The sequence below is a fragment of the Plectrocnemia conspersa genome, unplaced genomic scaffold (assembly GCF_051122295.1).
Source record: "Plectrocnemia conspersa isolate PC_06_02 unplaced genomic scaffold, ASM5112229v1 ptg000008l, whole genome shotgun sequence".
Classification (NCBI taxonomy): domain Eukaryota; kingdom Metazoa; phylum Arthropoda; class Insecta; order Trichoptera; family Polycentropodidae; genus Plectrocnemia; species Plectrocnemia conspersa.
Window position 1 is genome coordinate 15210053 of NW_028277172.1, and position 22290 is coordinate 15232342.

The window sequence follows — 22290 nt, forward strand, 5'->3', positions numbered from 1 at the left end:
CTGAAATGACATATTTTAAAAAATACTTTCGGGATAGAAAAACGGAAAAAGCTAGAAAAACCAAGCGAGCCATTCCTGTACAGGAAAAAAGCAAAAAATATCACGGACTATTTAGGCTAAGCCACACATTGAATAGATATGAAGCCCTGGCCGTAGAAGAATGTGAAGAGAAAGAAGAGAAAAACCAATCGGAAAAGTTAACCAATTAACCCTAAATTTTGCCAGGCAACTGAAAAATAGTAAACGATTTAAATAAATCCGCACTTTTATAAGGATATCATATAATATAAAAATAAATTTTAAGATTTGACACATTCACACAATGATGAATCAATGGGCGATCCAGGTTGAAGATATGTAGAGCGAGATCCAGTAGAGAGAAGTCGAGAATTGATAGGAGGTGGGGGGGGGGGAAGGGGGAGAAGTGAGTGAATTTTTCTTACGAAATGTTACCTACGTGGTAAAAAGTCTTAAGCCGCCTTATAAGTAAAGTACGCTCACACGAATGAGCCGCTCATGTGTGTGAACCGCTCTAGTGTGTACCTTGAACTCACCGCGAGCCGCTGTTTGTGGCTCACAAAGGCGAGCATGCGGTGAGCCAGTAGATACACTGCGCTTAGTGTGGACGAACGTTTTCTCTTTTGCAAGCTGGGCCTCCTATTTCTTCGTTTTTAATTTAAAAGTTTTTTTATATGTATAGTTGCTATATCTGTTGACATCCAAACCGAGATAAAAATTTAAACAGTGAGCCGACTGCTCACCGCAGCCGGCTCACTGCGGTGAGCATAAGTATGTGCGGCTCGTTCGACCAAATCTTGCAAATAATTTGGTCAAATGGTCTTGATCATACTCATACGCATGAGCCGCTCATGAGCTGCTCACGCGTGTGAGCCGCTCTAGCTTAAAGCCGGCTTTACAGTAAGAAGCTCGCACAGTAAAAAGTCCTCACGGTAAAAAGGTCACAAAGTAAAAAGCCCCCACAGTAAGAAGGTCGCACGGTAAGATGTACATGGTAAAATGACCATGAATCACCATAAGTATATCAAATTTATTTATTTAACCTTTTCAACCTATTTCCCTATTTCAACCTCTAATTATTTTTTGTAATATTTGGTGACCATTCGGAAAATTTTATTTGAAATGCTGCAAATAAAATGTTTATTTTTAGTATAAAAAAATATGGTTATTTTTAGCAAGTGGCCCAAACGAAGAATTCAGACATTCTGGTCCTTCCATTAAAAAGTACATGTTATGTTACTGTTCCAAGTAATGATAACAATGATTGGGATGCTTCTGTCAAAAGGAATTCATTAGGAGATCAACATCTCCTATAGACTGTATTCCCATAAATCAATGCCGTAAGTTAAAACACGTTTTTAATTTTATATTGAACACATTTTCTTAGAAATACTTATATATGTATGTACTATATGAAATATATGATATATTTGTATCTAAGTAAGTAAGTAATAATCCTAATCTAAGTGCTATTTTAAATGCTATAGTATTTAATTTTCTTTATTTTTAGCATGTGTCTCGATCAAAGAATTCAGACTTACTGGTCCATAAATTTAAAAGACATGTTATACTATCGTTCCAAATAATGACAACAATGGGTGGGGATGCTTCTCTCAACAGGGATTCAATAGGAGACCAACTTCTCCTGGAGATTATTCCCATAAATCAATGTCGTAAGTTAAACACGTTTTTAACCTTATATTTAAACCTTTTTCTTGAAATACTTAAATATACGCAACAATGGGTTTGGTAATTATTATATCAATAAAATTCAAACAGCAAAAATTCTGATCATAGGTGATGAATTCACAGATATGTGTACATTATAGAATGCGTCAATATAATTACAAAAGGAATAACTGTATATGTATGTATAACAAATGTTAATATGATTTTAGTTTTAACGTATCATGTTTTACAAATATTTTAAAATTATATTAGTAATTTACATTCGTATGATACACTCACATTTCATATAATTACATTTTAATTAGGAAATAAAAAAAATAGAATTAAGAGTAAAATACATTTGACATTCAAAAAATCACCTATGCTTAGAATTTTCGTGTGCGCAGTTATTGTTTGCGTAATAATACATACAGAAATATAAACCAGATCACCACTCTATCATTCGCACCACAACAATCGAATTAAAATTTGCACATTCCTTCCCTTTCCCGCGTCGTTAACGTGTGCCCTTAACGACAAGAGGTTATTATTCACAATATCACCCAGCAAGCGAAAGGACAAATGGGCTACAAAAAATACGTTGTTTACGACCTTTCGCGTCGCGCTCGGTTCAAATAAAATATTGACCGAGCACATGTGACTAGAATTCGAAATGCCAATATTTGTTTTAAGACTCGCAACGCATACGACGTTTTGGAATTGAGTCGAAATGACTCCCCACGCGTCCACTAGTGGTTTATGCGCCGCTTAGCATTTGATCATTTGAAACTTCTCAAATTAAATTTCAAAGCCTGAGAGCGCACTGCCTGTAAAACTGTCGCAAATTTATTTAAATATATTTTTATGATACAATACTCGAGATTTGTAAATGAAATATGTAATAAGCAAGCATTGAATATTTAAGAGGTCGGTATGTATTGTAATCGTTGACGTCATAATATTATAATATTTTTAATCATTAACATAAGTTGTAGAGCTAGAGCACAGTAGTGTGCAAACTTGTGTCATTACTGTCCCCCCTTCGTTGCAATTTTGTTTCAAAGTTTTGCCGCGATCTAATTTTAAAGTCATTAAAACAACTATTTCAAACGTTATGAAAAGGAAATACCAACTCGCCTCAACAAAAAGCCAATCAATATAAGAGCTCAATGTTGAGAAGTTTTACAAACGAGACCCGCATTAACACGAAAGACATCAACGGATCGACCAGAGAGCATCACGACGACAATACTACAGCTACATCACCAGCACTCAGTTGACAGGATACATCTGGACACGCCAGTGGAGACTTTCTGACTTCCGAATTTCCGTCATCCCTGGATTCATCGATTTAATAAAAATCATTTTGAATATTTTGTTTGTGGACGTTATGTCGTTTGTCAAATAGCATGTGGACCATTTGTCGCGTGGAACTTTTGTCAACTAGAACTTTGTCATGGACGTATAGCCATTGAACCAAATGTCCGTGAAGATTTTGCCATGGAATTCATTTAGGCATTAAATTATATTAGTCATAGTAATTAAAATGTAAAATAGGTACATTAGCACACATTATTCTTAAAATATTGTTTATAAAAACACAATCTATCTAAAATGGAATGGATCATCCTTGTTCTTTTTTTGTTATTAAATTATCGGCGGGAAAAAATCTCAGTGGAAATCCCTCATACATTTTTGCAATCTGCCGATTTATAAGCGGAGCGGTTTCTTCTTATCTGATTATTAATGTAGTTCTTAGAATACCAAACCAAATATAAGGCCGATTAGAGTAGTTTTTAAAATCGTAAGCCATTTTTTATGATTCAATTATTTTCGACCTCTATTTAAAGCTTTCTAGAAGGCCCGCATATGTTCAAACATCTGAATGGACCCACGCATTCTTACGCAGCAGATTAAAAAAGCAAAGGTGTTATAAAAAGTAAAAAATTGGCACATATTTAATTTTCAACAAAAAAGGCTTTAGGAAAATTTTTGAGAAATCAGAAAATTTCTCGAGAAATGAGAATTTTCGATTTGACTTTTTTATCGCGAAATTCGCGAATAATAATTCCCAAGAAGAAACACTTGTTGTCATCCGTTCTATCGTACTTTGACAACTGCAACTGTTACGTGGTTAGTCACACTAAGAAAAAGAACAGTACTTTATGTACATATATATGATACATTGTTGGTTAGGTTCACAATAATATTTGTTTTAAAAATATGTTACAGTTTGAGAACGTTGCTTTTAGATTGCCGCCTGACAAAAAGAGGAGTTGAATGCCTCTTGTGGCGCCCAACAAGTGTTCCGTTTGTGTTTAAGCGCCAAGCGGCCTCGGAATCGAACACTTTCTGGCCCACGTTCAACTCCGTGGGAGCGTCGCGGGCCGCGGGGGTGAAGGGCGGGGGAGCGAACTCGCGCTACTGCGTTTCGTAATAATTAAAGAGAGGACATGACTCCTTGTAAGGACAATTAGTACCTTTGACGACATATGAATAGAAAACAAGAAGTATGAACGTAGGGAATACAATATGTCACCTCACATTATACATTATTCTTAAAACTGAAAATTATGGGAATATATGGATTCATAATATATGTATGTTTATATAGATTGTGGCCCAAAAAAGTACGGTTTTTAAAAACTGATCATAATTATTTATGCTAAAAATGAATTTATAAATCACATATCTTTCGTCAATTAAGCAGAAAAGAAATGGTAGGGTGGACTGCTCTAAGAGTGTGCACCATTCATACATTTGTGGCTAGCTTCATTTGTGATAAGTGAACACGCTGCTGCATCGTAAATAAATTGAAAATACGGATGTCAGGTAAGTTTTCACATTATCCTGTATTTTACTAATTATTTTTCACATCTTGAAACCTGTACAATGTGTTCGTTTATGATGGGATGGGCTATTATTTTTGAAAATCGATAGTGTAAATCAAATTAGCAAGCGTCCACCGGCATCGTAATTCCCCAATTGTAACAGAGATGCCACCACTTGTATCAAATGTGAATAATGCCGGTAGCCTATAGGAGTGCGCTGCCCTAAAGTTTGCGCGCACTCTTACAGATCTATACACAATGTATCAATGTATAAAGCTTGTCAGATATGACCAAACTTTATTCAAGTAGATGGAAGCCGAACTCTCCAACCATATAAAAATTCTAGGCAATATGTTTTATAGCCTGACAAGAAAATACATAAGAGCTTTGGCTTTTAAATTTGTGAAAGAAAATAATATTCTCCATCGAATTGATACGACATCACGAATGGCTGTCATTGGCTGCGTGGTTTTTTAAAGAGGAATAAAAATATTTCTTTGACACAACCAACTGCCAGAGCCATCGGCTTTAATCAGGCACAATGCATTCGATTATACAACAACTTGAACAACTTATTCACAAAGTATAAGTTTTCACCACACTCCATATATAACATGGATGAATCCGACGTCTCAACAGTTCCGAACAAACCTCCTGAAATACTTTCCACGAAAGGTGAAATATGTTTAAACAAGATATCCATTGCAGAGAGGGGTACAAATGTGACTGTCGTATGCGCCATGAGTGTAAGTGGGCATTTTGTTCCTCCTGCATTCATATACCCTAGGAAAAAGATGAAGAGTGAACTAGTCGATTGATCTTCACCATCTTTAGTAGGAATGGTGTCTGATAGATAGCATAATCAATCAGGAACTGTTTCTTGATTATATATCTGATTAAATATCACACAAAGCCCGCCAATGAACAACCACCGTTCACACTGCTATCGAATTCTTTAGACAAAATAATATCGTTGCACTAACGCTTCCACCTCACAGCAGTCATCGAATGCAATCCCTGGACAAAAGCTTTTTCTCTCCTTTGAAGAAATACTGCTCTAATGAGTGCACATTGGCCGAGCAATAACAGTTTACCAAATGGCGTCAATATTCACCCCAGCTTACTTAAAGGCAGCTACTGTGGAAAACACCAATGAGGGTTTCATCATTTTTAAAAAAGTAAGGCACAATCACACAAAAAAGAAAGGCCCAGTCACTTTTTGGGCATGTAATGCTCTCTCGTAAATCACATAAGGATTTTCCTCGCTCCATGTGCGATAAATTTGCTTATTAACATACACAAAGAGGTGGAAATGTGCCTCATCAGAAAGGAAGATTTTCTTTGAAAAATCAGCACCAACTTCCTGTTGCTCCAACGCCCAATCTGCGTGAATTCTTTACTATACATACATGGTTTCTGGGCTTCAGTTCGTATGTTATCTTAATTTTATACGGATGTAGCTGCAAGTACAGATGCAAAATGCGCCAATGAGAGCAATAATAAAAGCCCAAAAGCTGCGAACGCTGACGAATCGACAATTCCGACTGAACGAATGAATATTCTCAGCTAAACGGGCGTCACAATTATGCACAGGTCCTACCCTATCTCCAATGCACAAATTTTTTCGCTCAGTAGGATGATGAAATTAAATAGATTCTTCCCGTAAATTTAGATACACAGTTCGTACAGAAGTGTTATATCTGTAGAAAAATGAGCAATTTTAATGCGTTGAGCGGTGGTTAAGCGATTCATTCCGTGTTACAAATTAACATTTGGCACTTTAAACACGCGTGAAAATTGATTGACTGTGCCAGTAAGAGGGTGAGACGAGCAAGGCACTAGCCTCAGGTAAGCAATGGGAAGAACATTAAATTGGACAACGTCAGTAAATTTCAAAATTAAAGAAATTGATAGATAAAAAGACATTTAAAATTTGAAAGTTTATCAATTTCTTTTTCTTGACAAAAAAGCCTATTTACAAGTTTTTGAATGTGGGCCAAAATTATCTTGTTATACATATAAATTGGCTTTTTTGAGTGAGCTTAGCGTCACGTTTAAATAGCACGTTACAAAAGACGTCGAGTATCTTTTGCGATCTGCAATTCAGTATCGTAAATTTAAAAACAAAAATATTTTTTTTAATTTTGTAACTTGGTTCTAAACTATTTCTAAGAAAAGGATTCCTGGGAAATAATTTTCCCATTAGTCTATTTTCTTCGCTTAGTTAAACATTTAAAAAATATATCTTATCGCGTCTAAAATAATCTTTCGGCAATAAAATTATAAACAACAATTTGCTTTTCGCGAAATGCTTTCAACGACTGACTAATTTAACAGACTAAATGAATACATCTCTGCTAATTTCATCATGAAAAAAAATACAGGATTATTAATGCTAGGATGCGAACTTTTAGAGCAAACATTACATCGCACAAATTTACGGAATGGAGTACTTTAAACTTTTTAACATATAATCGTCAACATATTATGATATAATTATCGATTAAGATATCCTGATACCAATGTACAAGTACAGCGGTGATAAAAAGTAAATTATTATAAGGAATGGTAAGGTTATTATTACTAATATTTATTTTTTAACCTTTTCAGGCCTGATGAGCATAATTTTAGGTATTTTCAAAAAGTGCCTAAAATCTGCTTATTTAAGCTGCTAACATTTTGAATACAGCTTAAAATTGCTGCGCTTGTTTTGATTCATTAATATACATAAAATAATATATAGATCATAAGCTTTAACAAATACAAATGTTATATTAAATACGAGAGCCGCAAATTTAACAAAAAATGTGTCATAAAATACCTCTTTATTTAATTGAAAATAAGTAACATTCACAAATGTTATGTTTGTCAAAAACAGTAAGTTCTTATAAAATAAATTATCTAACGACATTGCGCATATACAAAATAATTATCGTATACCGGAAAATGCAGACAATAAGATAATTGATCTCAAAACGACACCCTATTGAATTTATTTCCAACTAATTCTAAGCCGAATGAAAATTTATATCGGAATGATTATAATATATGAAAATTATTCATTTCAAAAAGGCATAGAATTTCTAATATGGATATAAGTATTTATCGAATAGAATTAAAATATTTACGCTTTCTCAATAGCTGAAAAAGAGAGCGCAGATGTAAAAGAGATCGTTCAATTAGAAATATTTATTGCGATTGTAATTGAAATATTTTTACAACTGACAAAATATATAAATACTATATATGCAATTAAAAAATCCTACGTCTTTTACTAGTAAGACTATAACTAAAAATTATGTTTTTAGAAATGTTTTACAAGCAAAAAATAAATATATTACATAATATATTGTAAGTTTTGTAAAACTCATTAGCATGTTACTACATTTATTAGTAATGTCGAATAAGAGGCAATAAAATTAAAATGATTTTAGATATGAGAGAGCAAGTTGTGGCAGATATAAAAAATACCAAATGACAACGAAACTGAACATGTTTTAGTAAAGACTACGCCTTTGGTAAACACATGTTGTAACCACATTTTAAAAACTACAAATCTTTAAAATTTTCAATCAAAAATTCCATTACTACTTAAGAAATATTGCGATGTTAGTAATGAATCAGGTTCAAAAATTTTACTATCGGTGAAATGTTTTTGTACTGCTTGTTTCAACATTTATTATCTACTATGCCATATACGTAAATGTGAAGCAATGTGATTGTTTAAAGAAAAAAATATAATCATTGACTTCTATGATTTTTAAAATATAATTATAAGTGCGAAAAACAAGATTTGTATCATATTATAAAGTAGATACAAACATATACATGGATGTGTGAAATAAAATGGTGAATTTTTTCCACTGTGTAACAGTGATACAATTGATGTATAATATACAAAAGAATCTCAGTTTACTAGCATAAGTCGTTCGGGAAAAATTAACGTACTTAAAACACTCGTATATCAAAACAATTTTTTTCATAAAAAATAATGAAAACTTGAGTGGGTTCATTTCAAAACCCAAATATATTTTTATAAAAATGAAATAGATTTTTTTTAGATTTTTTAATATTTAAATGTATTATAAAATCATTGAATTTTTTAATTATTCAAATCGGAATCACTGCTATCTATCAGTGAAAGCCCAATGAAATATTTTTCTTTTCGTGGAACTTTAGCTAGGAACAGGGCCGTTCCTGGCGGAGGGCGAAAAGCTACTCTCGAGTTTCCTTAATTGGTATTTTTAGTAGAAGTTAGTAATTGGAATGGCAATTTTTTCGTCACACATGGTAATTTTTTTCTGCTTCCAGATATCGATGGGATGTTTTGAAGAAATTTATTACTTCTCAAAACATAATATGTGAACAACAATCGGGATTCAGAGAAAAGCATTCCACTGAAACTGCATTACAAGTAGTGATAAATGATTGGCTGTTGGCTAAGGATACAAACAAAATCATTGGAGCAGTTTTCTTGGATTTCAAGAGAGCCTTCGAAACAATAGACAGAAAAATAATGTTAAAGAAATTGGAGAGTATAGGTATAAGTGTTTGTTGATACAAAATTAAATTTTAAAGAACATTGTAATTACATATTAAAAAAAATTAGTAGAAAAATAGGTTTATTATCTAGATTAAGAAATATATTAAGTATAAATACAAAAAAAATAATTTACAATAGTATAATATTGCCCCATTTTAATTATTGTGCAACACTGTTAAATATGTTAAATAAATTAGTAAACAAATGTTGCAAAAATTACAAAATAGGGCAATGAGAGTAATTTTAAATAAAAATAGATTAACTAATTGTAAAAGTATGATTGATAGATTAGAATGGTTGAATGTTCAAGAAATATTGAGTATGAATGTTTTAGTATTTATATATAAGTTAGAAAATAATATGTTACCTGAATATTTTAATAAGTATTTAATAAGAAATAAAGATGTACATAAATACAATACTAGAAATAGAGAAAATTTAAAGATAATTAAGTATAAGAAAACGAGTACGGCTAGGGGAATTATGTACGGAGGTTTTGATTTATATAATAGTCTTCCAAGAGAAATCCGAAACAGCAAAAATATAACGGGTTTCATAAATGGAATAAAAAAACACCTTCGTACATATAGAAATAAATTATAATATTAAGACTTTATTGTTGTATATTTTTATTTTTTCTTTCTGTTATGTATTTTTTATATATTTTTATATATGTTTACTAAATTTGTTAGATGTAAAGATTAGCTATTAAGCTAAATAAATTAATAAAATAAATAAATAAAATAATAATAAACACATTTCATATCTAACTACTAAAAGCAATACAAGATGGGAAAGCAGAAATAAAGCTACAAGGCCCTTACGTCTAAATCTAAAAAACATGATTAGCAGTTTAACAGAAATAGTCAACCCGAGATATAAAAACAAAAAATATGACTCATTCATTAGAGCAAAAGATATCTTATTTCAAATTTATATATTCTATAATTATTTGGCACAATTTGTATTCGAGGGTTAATAAAATTCTTTCAAACCCAAATATAAGCTTAGCCGAATCCCTAAATTTATAGAATGCAAAAAATAAATAATGAATGTTTTGATATATTCACTAGCGATGCCATTACTGGGGCTGAGGAAATTAAAACAGAGCCTGAATTTTCTATAATTCGTCAAATTAAAAAGCTACGTCACTTGTTCTACGAAACCAAATCAAATTCGATTTCAGATTCCAAGCAGCAATTTAAGATAAATTTTTATTTTACGATTTTAGATCAAATGAGCAGTTCCCTCACTCAAAGATTTGAATTAGTATATGAAAGAAAATCTTTATTTAGTTTGTTATGTAATTTAAAAAAATGGATAATGCTACCTTCAAGAAACATTGTATGAAGCTAGATTTAAAATTCCAGTCAGACAAAACAAACATGTCAAAAAGAGATCTAGATGGTTTCCGGTTATTTATTGAAATATTATTTTACAGGATAATTTTACCCGATTCCTCATCATTGAACAATCCTTTACAAATAATATAAAATATCGTAGCGGTAGATTTAATAGCATGTTTTTCAATTTTTTCATTAAATATAGTTCAATTATTTTATTTTTATGTTTGCGATTTTTTGTGTATGCGTTTTTTGCTATATCACACTCGGATTTTTCCAAACGTTTCTTTTATAATATCAATACCTAGAATCTATCGTTTTTATGTTTTGGCTCCGTAGTTTTGCTCATAATTATTATATTTTTTAGTGTACGCACGATTTTGCTGGAGAGCCGTACGTGAGCACATTGTTTTTGAGTGCGTGCGTAATGGTCATACTTTTCGTGATACCCGGTAATCATCCAGGCAATTACCTCGGACAACAGGATTGCACAACGGACAATTGTCGAATGGAAGCGGGTCATTGCACCGGGGACACGCCCCGTGGAGACACAATGAAAGTGGATGCTTTCACACCGTTTGTCTTACGTGGGAACGCCGTTCCGATCATCGATCCAATGAGCTAGAGGTTCGATGCACCTAATCTTAGTGGTATACATCAGTGCTACTCAAATAGTAGTCTGTGAACTGACATCTATCTACAGGAAAGCAAAACTAAAATATAATTGTATATGTCTTCACACATACATACAAAAAAAGTGTTAAAAATGAAAGTCAAAAGTTAAAAAATGCAAGTTCACTTGGTAAAATAATTACGAAACTATATAAAATTTTCTTTGTGAAAATATTTTCATTTTCCAAAACTTGTCTTTTGTGAGATTATTATACATTTAGCTAGAATGAATTTTCGTAATTATGTGAAGTTTCAATATAATTTTTAAAATCACATTATTTGTATTGCAATAAGCTTAAAATTTTTAAAAATTCGATAGTTTCATGCAGTTCGTCTGTATTATGTCTTACAAGATTTACCAGCACTGAGTAGGGTATTCGTATTTTGGTTGCCGAGGGATTGCGCGTTTTTTTATCATTGCATCTTACACAGATGTGCACTGGCAACAATAGTTCTTTTGATAACACAGAAAGAAATGTTGTCAGCAATCGTAAAATGTTTTAACTTTACCAGACGCAATTCTTTGAAACTTCACATTTTTAAAACATTTCGATAAGAAAAGGGAACATAAAAAGTTTCACCATTCTTGATACAAATGATATATTACAAACTTTTATAGTGAGCTTACACATCTAAAAAAAAGAGAGTAGAGATATCTGCAAGCATTTGAAAATACAACTAATAAAAAATGTTATTACTTTGAATATATAAAATCTAAACGAATAATCTGCAATAGCTTTCTTTCAAATATAAACTGTATCGAATATGCTAACCAAACAACGATAAACTTGATCTTAGGGCAAATAACTTATTTCAATTAGTGTTTAACTCTTCGTATTGTAAAGCGAGCAATGGAAATTTTTATTCTATTTGCAGCAAGGTATCTATGCAAATCGCAATTTTCCAATACCCAAAATAACATGTGTTGCCTAGTCAAAAGATCACAATAATTTAAAGTTCTTATTCAATTACTAAATAAAATGTTGATATAACATATATGTATTATTTTAAATGTAGTAACATTGACATTTTATTTTGAGAAGAGATTTCTTTTAACTGTCAAAAGAGTCCATAAAATAGAAGGTTAAGAAAATGTTAACCAACGCTTCCAATTATTCATAATTAGGTGATTTATATTTTAAAGTAATTTTCAATACAATTATTTAAAACTATCAATAATTCATTATCTTGCACAATGACAATGTTTTTTCCATATTCATATTATGTTGATTTATTTAATAATTTAAAGTAAATCTTCCGTTGAAACATTAATGGCGTAATCCTAAAAACAATCAACACCTACTAAGTATCTTGGTGTGGAGAAACCATACTGAAATTACGGTCTATAATCAGTCAGGTCTAATTTATAAGCGTCCCAGGCAAAAACTCAGTTGTTCCCCTCCCCCCCCCCATATATTGACATTCAAATATCATATATTAAAACTACTTTACCATAAATTATATTTTGCAAATAATTTATAGTAATTAAAATTAACAATAAGCATTTAATTTTTTTCGCAAATCAAAACAACTACATAGTGGTAGTTTATTGTATAATAATTATTTAATAAAGACCTACAAAATAGCGGCGAAATCAACTGTATGGTAACATCAGATTAAATAATATCTTTTGATGTCATCATCTAGATGTGAAATTTCCAACATTTTTGCATCCTAGAGCACATTCTAAGATGCAATCTCATGAGGCGGAGTGCACCATCTATTTTTTAAAAGCAAATTTATATTTGGACATGGGTAAAAAAAAATTTTAAGCTTCAATTCCAGTTTCAAAATCACTAACTGTTCCATATTCGTAATCATTGTCATTACTCTTGGTAGTTTATCTGGTCATCTATTCATTTTAGAAGAAGATTTTAAAAGGCAATAAAATAAAACCGTAAAATTTTACTCGATATAGCAAAAACTTATACAAATATATTTTTTGTATTATATACTGCTGAGCACTTGATCCATAAAATAACTATAAATATGTATGACTAAAATATTGACCATTCTTAATTTGTGTTTGTCGTGTAATTAGCTAAGATTGTGATAACCAACCACTTTGGAGCTGAAAACCGGCAGATGTAAGTACTCGTATGTTAGCATAATTTAATAAATAATTATAATATAAATATTCATAATATATAGTATAGAATGAAAACTTAGAATAGTATTGTCACTTAACAGAAATGGGCTACAACGGTGTGACATTAACGGGCTTAATTACGCCCGAACTTATGTAGAATAAAATAAGGGAAGGAATTGAAAATAAAAATCAATGATTTAATATCTAGTCTAGAAAAAATATGTTATAAATGCTGCATTTGACATTATGTATAATCATATAACAGTAATTTTTATATTATGAAAACCAATAACTATGAAAAAAGTAATAAAATTGAAATTGATTGTTTAACGAATAAGAAATGAAACTGATTAACGATTAAGATATGAAATGAGATAAAAAGGATGTTAACATAATAAAAGACAATTTAAATTTAAGCAACAACAATATTTTTAAAAATGAGAGAGATATTTTTCTGATGTAGTTTAAAAAGGCAAAGACGTAGCGATAATTATACCAAAAAATATACAAAATATAGAGAAAACTAAAATTGCTTGCAAAATTATTATAGGACCAACAGAATTGGAAGTTGGCATTTAAAATATTATGCCCGTAAATAAATGTGGCTTAATTATAGCATGTAACAGTAAATAAAAATAAAAATAAATATAATTTTAGAAGAGGTAAAAAATATATTTTATATTACAATATTTAAAAATAATAAAGATAAGACATACTGGTCCATTACGATAAAGATTTTCGTGAAAAAAGCATATTAGCATATACATAAATCCCCAAACAGTTATCCAAACTTATTCATGGAATTCATAAATAATATTACATAATGGAGTTCTTATTAAAGTTAAAAAAAGAATGATATAATAATTATTTTTTTAACCAAATGTAGTATTGAATTACAAAAATGTGACTGAAATGTAGATAACATGGATATGGAACAATATTTATAAAAATACTGTATATAGTAAAATAAAAAGTATATATAATTTTAAAACAAAATATAAATACAACCCAAATTAATGATGTTAAAAATGCTTTAAAGAAAATAGATGATTCATATAAAATATTTCAAATAATAAAAACAAAATTAGTAGAATATAAAGTCCTTAAGAAAAAATGGAAAACATGTCAACAATGTAGAAATGTCAGTCAACGCATTAAGTTTATTAGTATTAAAATTAGATCAATTTATTAGTAAATTTGTGTTTTTTTATAAGTAAATTTTATATTTATAAAATAAATATAAATATAAAATTATACAAGATAAAGCAAACTATGTGTAAACCTAAGAACGATATAATTCCACATCTGAACAAGCAACTAATTTTAAAGATTACCGACAGCCTATTAAATACAGATGTACATATTTATAAATATGGTAATCAAGTCTTAAAAATGTTTATTTAAATTATACACTAACATATAATATATAGATATTATTTAATAATGCAAAAAAATATAAAAGTGTATAATTTATTTTACATAATAAAAAATATAGAAAAATAATTAATTACTCATATTAAAAAATATAAATGTGTACAATTCATTAAGTAATAGAAGTCTTAGTAATTTGAACGCACTACAAGCGGTGTGAGCACGTTTGGCTCTTAATGTTTTCAGAACCCGACGGATACGAAAAAAACGCGTTAGGTGCATTGTCAGCATTGAACGTGCTAAATACGCATTTTAAAAACCCGTTAAAATACAATAAAATAGGGAAATTTCAATTAAAAAATCAGTGAAGTGGCGAGGGTACACAAATCGGTCAGCGGGTGCCATGGCGCCCATGGGCACAGGGTTGAGAATTCCTGATACAGAGGGTAATCCTAACCTTATCACAGCCGCTGCAGACTTTTCAGCTATCCGCGTCTTTGATTCGATCGTGTGTTTTGAATTTTTTTGTTTGCTTGTTACTAAGGAAACAACAAGTGCATTCATTTTCGAATAGGTTTGTATGAATTTGGTTAAAATTTAATTTAGTTTGGTTCACGAAATTACTTTCGCGTCGTCACTTTTATTTAGTGCTATTTTTTTTTTAATTGCTTATATATTTTTTTACAATTGGGTTTTGAATTTTGCTTGAAGTTTTAGTTGTATCAAAATTGAATGGGGATTTTCATTGACAGTGTGGTCTGCCAAGGTTAATTTTTCATCAAAGCATTTTATCGCATTTCTATGTTCTATTTTTCTTTGTAAAATCGTACGGTACAATAAATCTAGTATATTTGTTTTGATTCATTATAAATTTTGTCTTTTCTTCATGCTTCATATATCATAATAAGATATAAGAATTGTTCTCACTCTCTTCGAAAAGTACTACTTGCTGGCCCTATCTTTCCTATATCCCTCGAACGTATGGTAAATGTGAAATGTGTTTCGGGATTTTCATCAACACTCTCACGCACTGCTTCGATATTGACATTTATACGGATTTTTTTGGTATATCGTATCTGATAGATCAGAATTAGTGCTATTATATTATAATAATGTCCGCTCGATCATCACAGATTAGGATTACCAAGATTTTTCTAATATCACAGATAAATATCGTAATGATTAATTAAAGTTTTTCTAAATTGTCGTAATCTTATAAGTGAAAATTGTGATAAATAATTAAAATCGAACCTGATTGGGTATATACATATGTTATAAAACATTTTTAACAAATTATCGTCTGCTATTTTGCGGAATTTTAAATATTTATATGTTTAGCCAAAAGGTAAAATTATTAATCTATACATAGCCATCTCTAGAAAAAAAATCTTTATTACGTTTCCACAAAAATCTCGATATCACGCGATAACGCGTCAACGGACCATAATGTTGAAAAGAGCTAAATTCAGCTGATAAAGACAATATCACATGTATAAATAAAATAAAACAAAATTAAGATTAGATTAGATCCTTGAGAAACTTATTTTTTAATAAATCAGTCCATTTTTTTATTATTTCGGATGCGGATACACTTTGACCGGAGGAAAAATTAGTGAATGCGACATTTTGAATGCCGCGACATGTCTGAACGATGCATTGTTCGCAAAGCGTGCGGATAGATGTCGGCACCGGCTACATGAAGACATTCCCAACGGGCCCTGAGTTGCTCTTTGTGCCACCACACTACAGGGTGTTCATAATTCTGTAATAAATATTAGCAAATTATTATTTTATTTTAAAAAATCATATGTATGCATTAATGACTAAATATGTATCTAGGAATATAATCATTTATCTTTTCCTTTTTATCACCACAATTCAATTTATAAATTCAAATTTAATCTAAAGGAAACTCGAATAAAGTTTAAATTGGTCGCACAGTAAAAATAGAAAATATATGATAAATCACTTTTAAATTAAAATTTTCTACATAAGGCAAAAGACATTCCCTGTGATTTGTCTGGATTAGTATTATGCGACGTATACGACTTTCTTCTTGTAACTCGGCACGTGCGAATGTGTATTTGTAAAAATTGGAAGCTATGGCGTACACTGTTCGATCAGTAGGATGATAAAATTGACCATAATTTTTTTGTAAATTTCGATACAGTTAGTACTGAATTGTTATTTCTGTAGAATTTGAGTGGTAGTTAAATGATCCATTTCGTAAATGTGTTGTTACAAACTAACATTTAACACTTTGAACACGCGTGGTTATAGACAGCTGTCTGATTTACAATGTTGCCAACATGGATCACCCATTACTTGAACATTAAACTAAGCTGTTATGAATATATGTATGATTTATTACTATTTTCATTAATATACTAAAAAGAAAAATATGAAAAGTATAAATTTAAGACCCTCATAAAATATTTATTACAGTGAAAAATCGTTTGACCGCGTCTTTATGACTATGTGAATTTTATCTGTTTAACTAACATGTTTGTTTGCAATAGCAATAAATTGAATATTAAAATAAATTATTAAATTATAGCAACCATTTTAAATCAATTATAATACTTATGATGTATTTGAGCACGAGAGGTATAATTGTTTTTAATTATATACCAAATAAATATATAGGCTATATTTTCATAACCGCCCTGTTGCTCTACATATCCATACAAACCGGCGAGGTACTATAGAAACGATCTAATATAAAATGAGAAAAAAACGGAGACCCTTTTCCTGTTCTCTTTTTATATGACAGCGGATTTTATGAGTGTTTTATATATTATGTGTATGCAGTGAATGCGGCGTGCTGGAGGGCAGGGGCGGCTCGCGAATAATATAATTAATTATCGCAATAAATCAGTTCGAATTATGCACTGCGAAAATTGTTAATACATAATTTAATAGTGTAAGAGATGTTTATTTTTATTTATTAACTTATTTGATCAAATACAAAATACTTTATACTTGTAAACAAAGAATAAACTTATTAATAATTGTTTTACAGTAAAAATAATATAACAGTAAAATCTTAAAAATACATAGAAATTAAACAAATAAGATTAAAAAATCATTTATTAAAATTGTAAGCATTTTAATTTAGAAAGTTAAATTTCAATTACGGTATTATAAGTTTAATTACACGTTTAAATACTAAAAATTGACTCAACTATCTCTTTCAGTTATAATCGCAAACTTTGACAATTACATAAAATTTAAATATCATGAAAATTTATATATTATATTATACATATCAATATCGTTAAATACATATAAACCTCGTAATCCTATTATACTATTAGTAAAAAAATCTGTAGATGATGAATGGATAACACATTTGGGTACGTATATATAATTCTATTGACTTTCGAAAGCATTTGTAATTAACACACTGACATAAAATAATAGCTACGATCAATTGTATTATTATATTTAAATAATTAAACTAAACAAACTAAAGGTATATAATTAAGGAAATATAAAGATGTATATGTTTTTTTTTTTTTGTATAATTATGGTACTTTTTATTAATTTAAAGAATTCGGTATTCCAACGATAAACTTTGTATTTCGCGATCGGATTTGATTTGATTGGCTTACCTAAATTTAGTCTTCTGCAAAAGTGAACACGATAAAAAAATATCTGATTTAACAAATTCATTCAGGTAAAATGGAAACAATATATTTCAGTGTTATCATGCGTATCATTTATAATCGCAAACGTTCCGACCTTTGGCAATATATATTGTGAGTACATAAAAAATATCACAGACTAAATTATGAATTTAAATTTTTAACGTATAGCAATATAATTTATGTATTATGTATTATAACAATAAATTGTATATGTATATTAGACATAGCAATACTGTTAAATACTTATTTCGTAAACCACGTAATCATATGGTTTTATTAATAAAATAATAATCAATAAAAATATATTGTTTTTAGTATGATTTTTTTTTTTTTTTTTAAAGTTGCTGCCCAAAAATATATTGTTTTCTTTCATCCTTACTTTTTTCAAGAGCTGGCGATAATTTGTTTCAAAATAGTTTCAGCGCGCGTTGAATGTTATTGGACTTAAAGCGTCTTTTTAAAAAATGTTTGACACCCAAAATATCACTGGCTTATACAATTATAGATTTTTAATAATAATGAATAATAATGTTTTACTTATAAATACGTACGCCACTGTGTTTTCTACCATTCGTTTTACTACAATATTGAGACATGAATTCGTCAAATAAAGTAGCGCTCACATTGTAGAAAGTTGAATTAATAATTGCACATATTCACTGTTACATAACACAATGTAGCCTGATACATACATATGCATATACTAGTATATTTGAAGTATAAATTGTATCTTAGATTTACCGCAGAAAATATGCACATATTTGCTAATTAAAAATATAAAATATTTTTATATTTTAAGTTATTAAAAAAACTATTCAAGCAATACAATTCTGTTTTAATTTGTATAATTTATCAATAAATAGCATGATATTTTATGTTAACTATCAATGGTAAATAAATAACATATTACATTTAATTTTATCGGTCGATCGTAAAAAATATAAGTAATTTATATTTAGCAATAGGATTTGGAAACGACAATTAGATATAAATATTAATCTCAAAACGATTAACGAACGCTCTGTTATCTGCACGCAACGAGATAAATATAGGGGGAATGGTATAGATAGATATCAGATGTAATGATAATATTATAAACACGTCAGAGTTGGGGTGAAATGTTGCGTGTGTGTTAGCGAGACAAATGTATCTCAATAATATCATTAACGCTGTTAATTACAATTATACTGATGATATTATTATTAAATTATTATCATATTATTTTTTTGTTTATAAAATTATTCCCCCCCCCCCCGCGCGTATAAGATTAGCTGACAAGAAGTCCCATCTTAAAATATGATTATTCATTTTATTATTCATTATTAATTAAATCGTTTTTTTACTAAGTAGTGTTTTATTAATATTAAGTTATTTAATTATATTTATAAGCATTTTATAACATAAATACATTATATAAAAAATATTTATGTTGGCATATATATGTTGTAAATGCACATGAATTTAATGACTGCTGTTTGTAAATAATTGTTTTACTGCATTTATCAATTATGTGTTTATAACACAAAAAATACACGTAGTAATAAATATCAAATTAAATCTTACGTGAGTTGTATTGTTATCTGTTAATTTATCAAGGACTGAGTTGTTTATTGCGCCGAATTGCGATATTATCGTAATTCTCGGTACGTTTTCGCACTTTGATAATAAAACCGCATCTTTGATGTTATTTTATCGTTTCCTTTGCACGATGCGTTTTTTCAATTAACTCTGAGTTGCCTCGGTATATATATGAATATCATAATAGTATCGGATTAATTGAATTTAAAGGATTATTATCCTAAATTCAATTTATTAACTCGATGCAATTTAACATAAAATCCATCGATTCCAAAAAATTACAGGCACACAATTTTATTTAATATTTTAGTAATATTAAGAAAACATGATCATTTATAATATGGGAGTAACAAAATCTTTTACAGAAAATTAATTATCAATTTTTAAGCCCTGTTTTGAAAACAATCTACCTACTATAAAATAAATAAATATAAAGTGTCCAAAACTGTTTTATGTACTATGTATATAATTACAATATTATTTAGATATGTCAATATTTAAGAAAATACTTAATGTTATATATTTTCAATATATAAATACAAATTAAAAAAGGCTCGACATAAAATATGTAACTATGTATGTGAGATGTATTATTTTTACGGCAAATTATTATTACATAAATAGCTTTCAAGTTAATCGTTTACTAATAAGTACAAACATATTTTTAATATAGAAAAAAATATTGTAAAAGTGTAGCTTTTTATGAGTGCTAAATCAGTGAAAATCTATACCAATTTATAGAAATTAGTCTCTAAAATTAAAAAAATATGAATTAATCAGCGTACAATTACTTCTCTGGACCAATAATTTACCCACACAAAATAAATTATTTTTGTTTTTACTTTATAATGCAGTACCACTATGTGGAAATCGCAAGCTATAAGTCATCTTCATTACGTACCAATTGTCTGGCATAAGCTATGAGATTGAGAGAGTACGCAATCCGCATCGCGTCGCATGGCACTTTATCTGGCGGTTATCTAAACACACGTACGGATATGCCCGACGGACAGCATCATAAGATTCCCTATCGAGCTCGACGGTTTACCGTTACATTCTAATTAGAATCCACTACTATTTGCCTCTCAGCCATACACCGTGGGGGTGTTACCCTGCGCTTCTAAAGAAATATTTACCATTTGATTTTTATTATATAATAATGCTCTTTTCTTATATTAAATATAAATATTTTATTGCTTTTGGAAACAAAAATAGTAGGAATACATTTAATAATGACTATAATAATTATATTTATTTAAAATATCGTTAAAATTCTGCACAAAATTAAAAAAAATCAGATACGTAAGTAGTAAAATTATGGAATGAAGTTAGTGGTATTGTAGGTTAATCAAATTTATTCATTTAACAATCAAAAACTGACGCCGATCCCCTAGAAATAAAAGTGGGAGTGGTGTCGCATGCAACGAAGAAAGAGATAAAGCATGCTCTTTCGTGTAACGGTACTTCTTCCAGATGACATGAGAATCTTATGAAGCCGACGGACACCAGGATAGATCTGTCCGAGCTTCGCCACACACTCGAACTATCTGAACTCGGACATCAGATTTACGTGTTTTTAGGTGATTCTGCGTTTCAACTAAACAAGCATATTATGAAGCCCTATCCCTACAGTACTAGAAGAATATCTAATGACGATTGGCGTCAAAACAATAAACAATTACATGGCTTTCAATTATTTTTAACACGCGAATTTAGTTTACAATATATGATCTCTCACTGTCTTTGATAAAAAAATGGCAAAAAATACATTTACAACGGTAATAATATTGAGTCGCCGATGGCTCATAAAATAATAAAATTATCAGCATAATATTATTTAGATCTTCTAGACGATATACCTACCGATGGCAGTGACATTTTTGAGCACGGACAGTGGACAGATACATCTAAGGTTTTTCACACCACACACGATCGGATTTGTCCGCCGGACATCCATTTCGGACAAATACTGTGGCCAGCTATTGAGGCTGTATCCTGTTCGTCTTTGCTACCTTCACAGAAATAATTATTAATTCTAATAAAACAATTTTGTTAAATAAAAACCTTATATTTTTTGTCAAATAAATTTCTTTGAATTTTACCACCCCAAAAAAGTTTGATATTAGCGCATTTTTTATAAATCTAAGTCTGCTGCGCAGTTAATCTCTGGGTTGCCAGTCTTGGCCTACAGATTACGCTATTCCAACTTTATTAAATAATAACCCACGTATTGTAGTTTGGTATCAGTTATCGTTTTGGTATAAGCACAAAAAGTCCCATGGACATTCTTCGTTTATTAAACGGTTTGTTTTTTAAAACACATTTTGCGATACTACAAAAAGTTGGCTCTATATTGTTTAAGAACAGTGTTCATAATTGTTGATAGAATAACATTTCTCTGTATTTTAAAACGAAGTGTTTATTTATGATATTATTAATCACCCTATGATTTTTAGTCGCATTTAAGCTTGTTGAATACAAAAAAGTGAATTCAGACTTCAATGACAATAAAAAACCTTATAATATA

The 22290-nt window shown here is 29.8% G+C and overlaps 1 long non-coding RNA gene across 12 annotated transcripts in view; it reads left to right on the forward strand.

Moving 5' to 3' along the window:
• The first annotated feature begins 578 nt into the window (after positions 1 to 578).
• Positions 579 to 22290, forward strand: part of LOC148233103 (uncharacterized) — a 247369-nt gene continuing 225657 nt past the window's right edge. The window contains exons 1-6 of one of the 12 annotated variants that reach the window (XR_015810353.1): positions 601 to 1358; positions 1529 to 1691; positions 3939 to 4316; positions 4397 to 4518; positions 8697 to 8755; positions 8829 to 9031. This is a non-coding gene — a long non-coding RNA (uncharacterized LOC148233103). The other 11 variants (XR_015810357.1, XR_015810356.1, XR_015810352.1 and 8 more) reach the window with 11 other exon arrangements.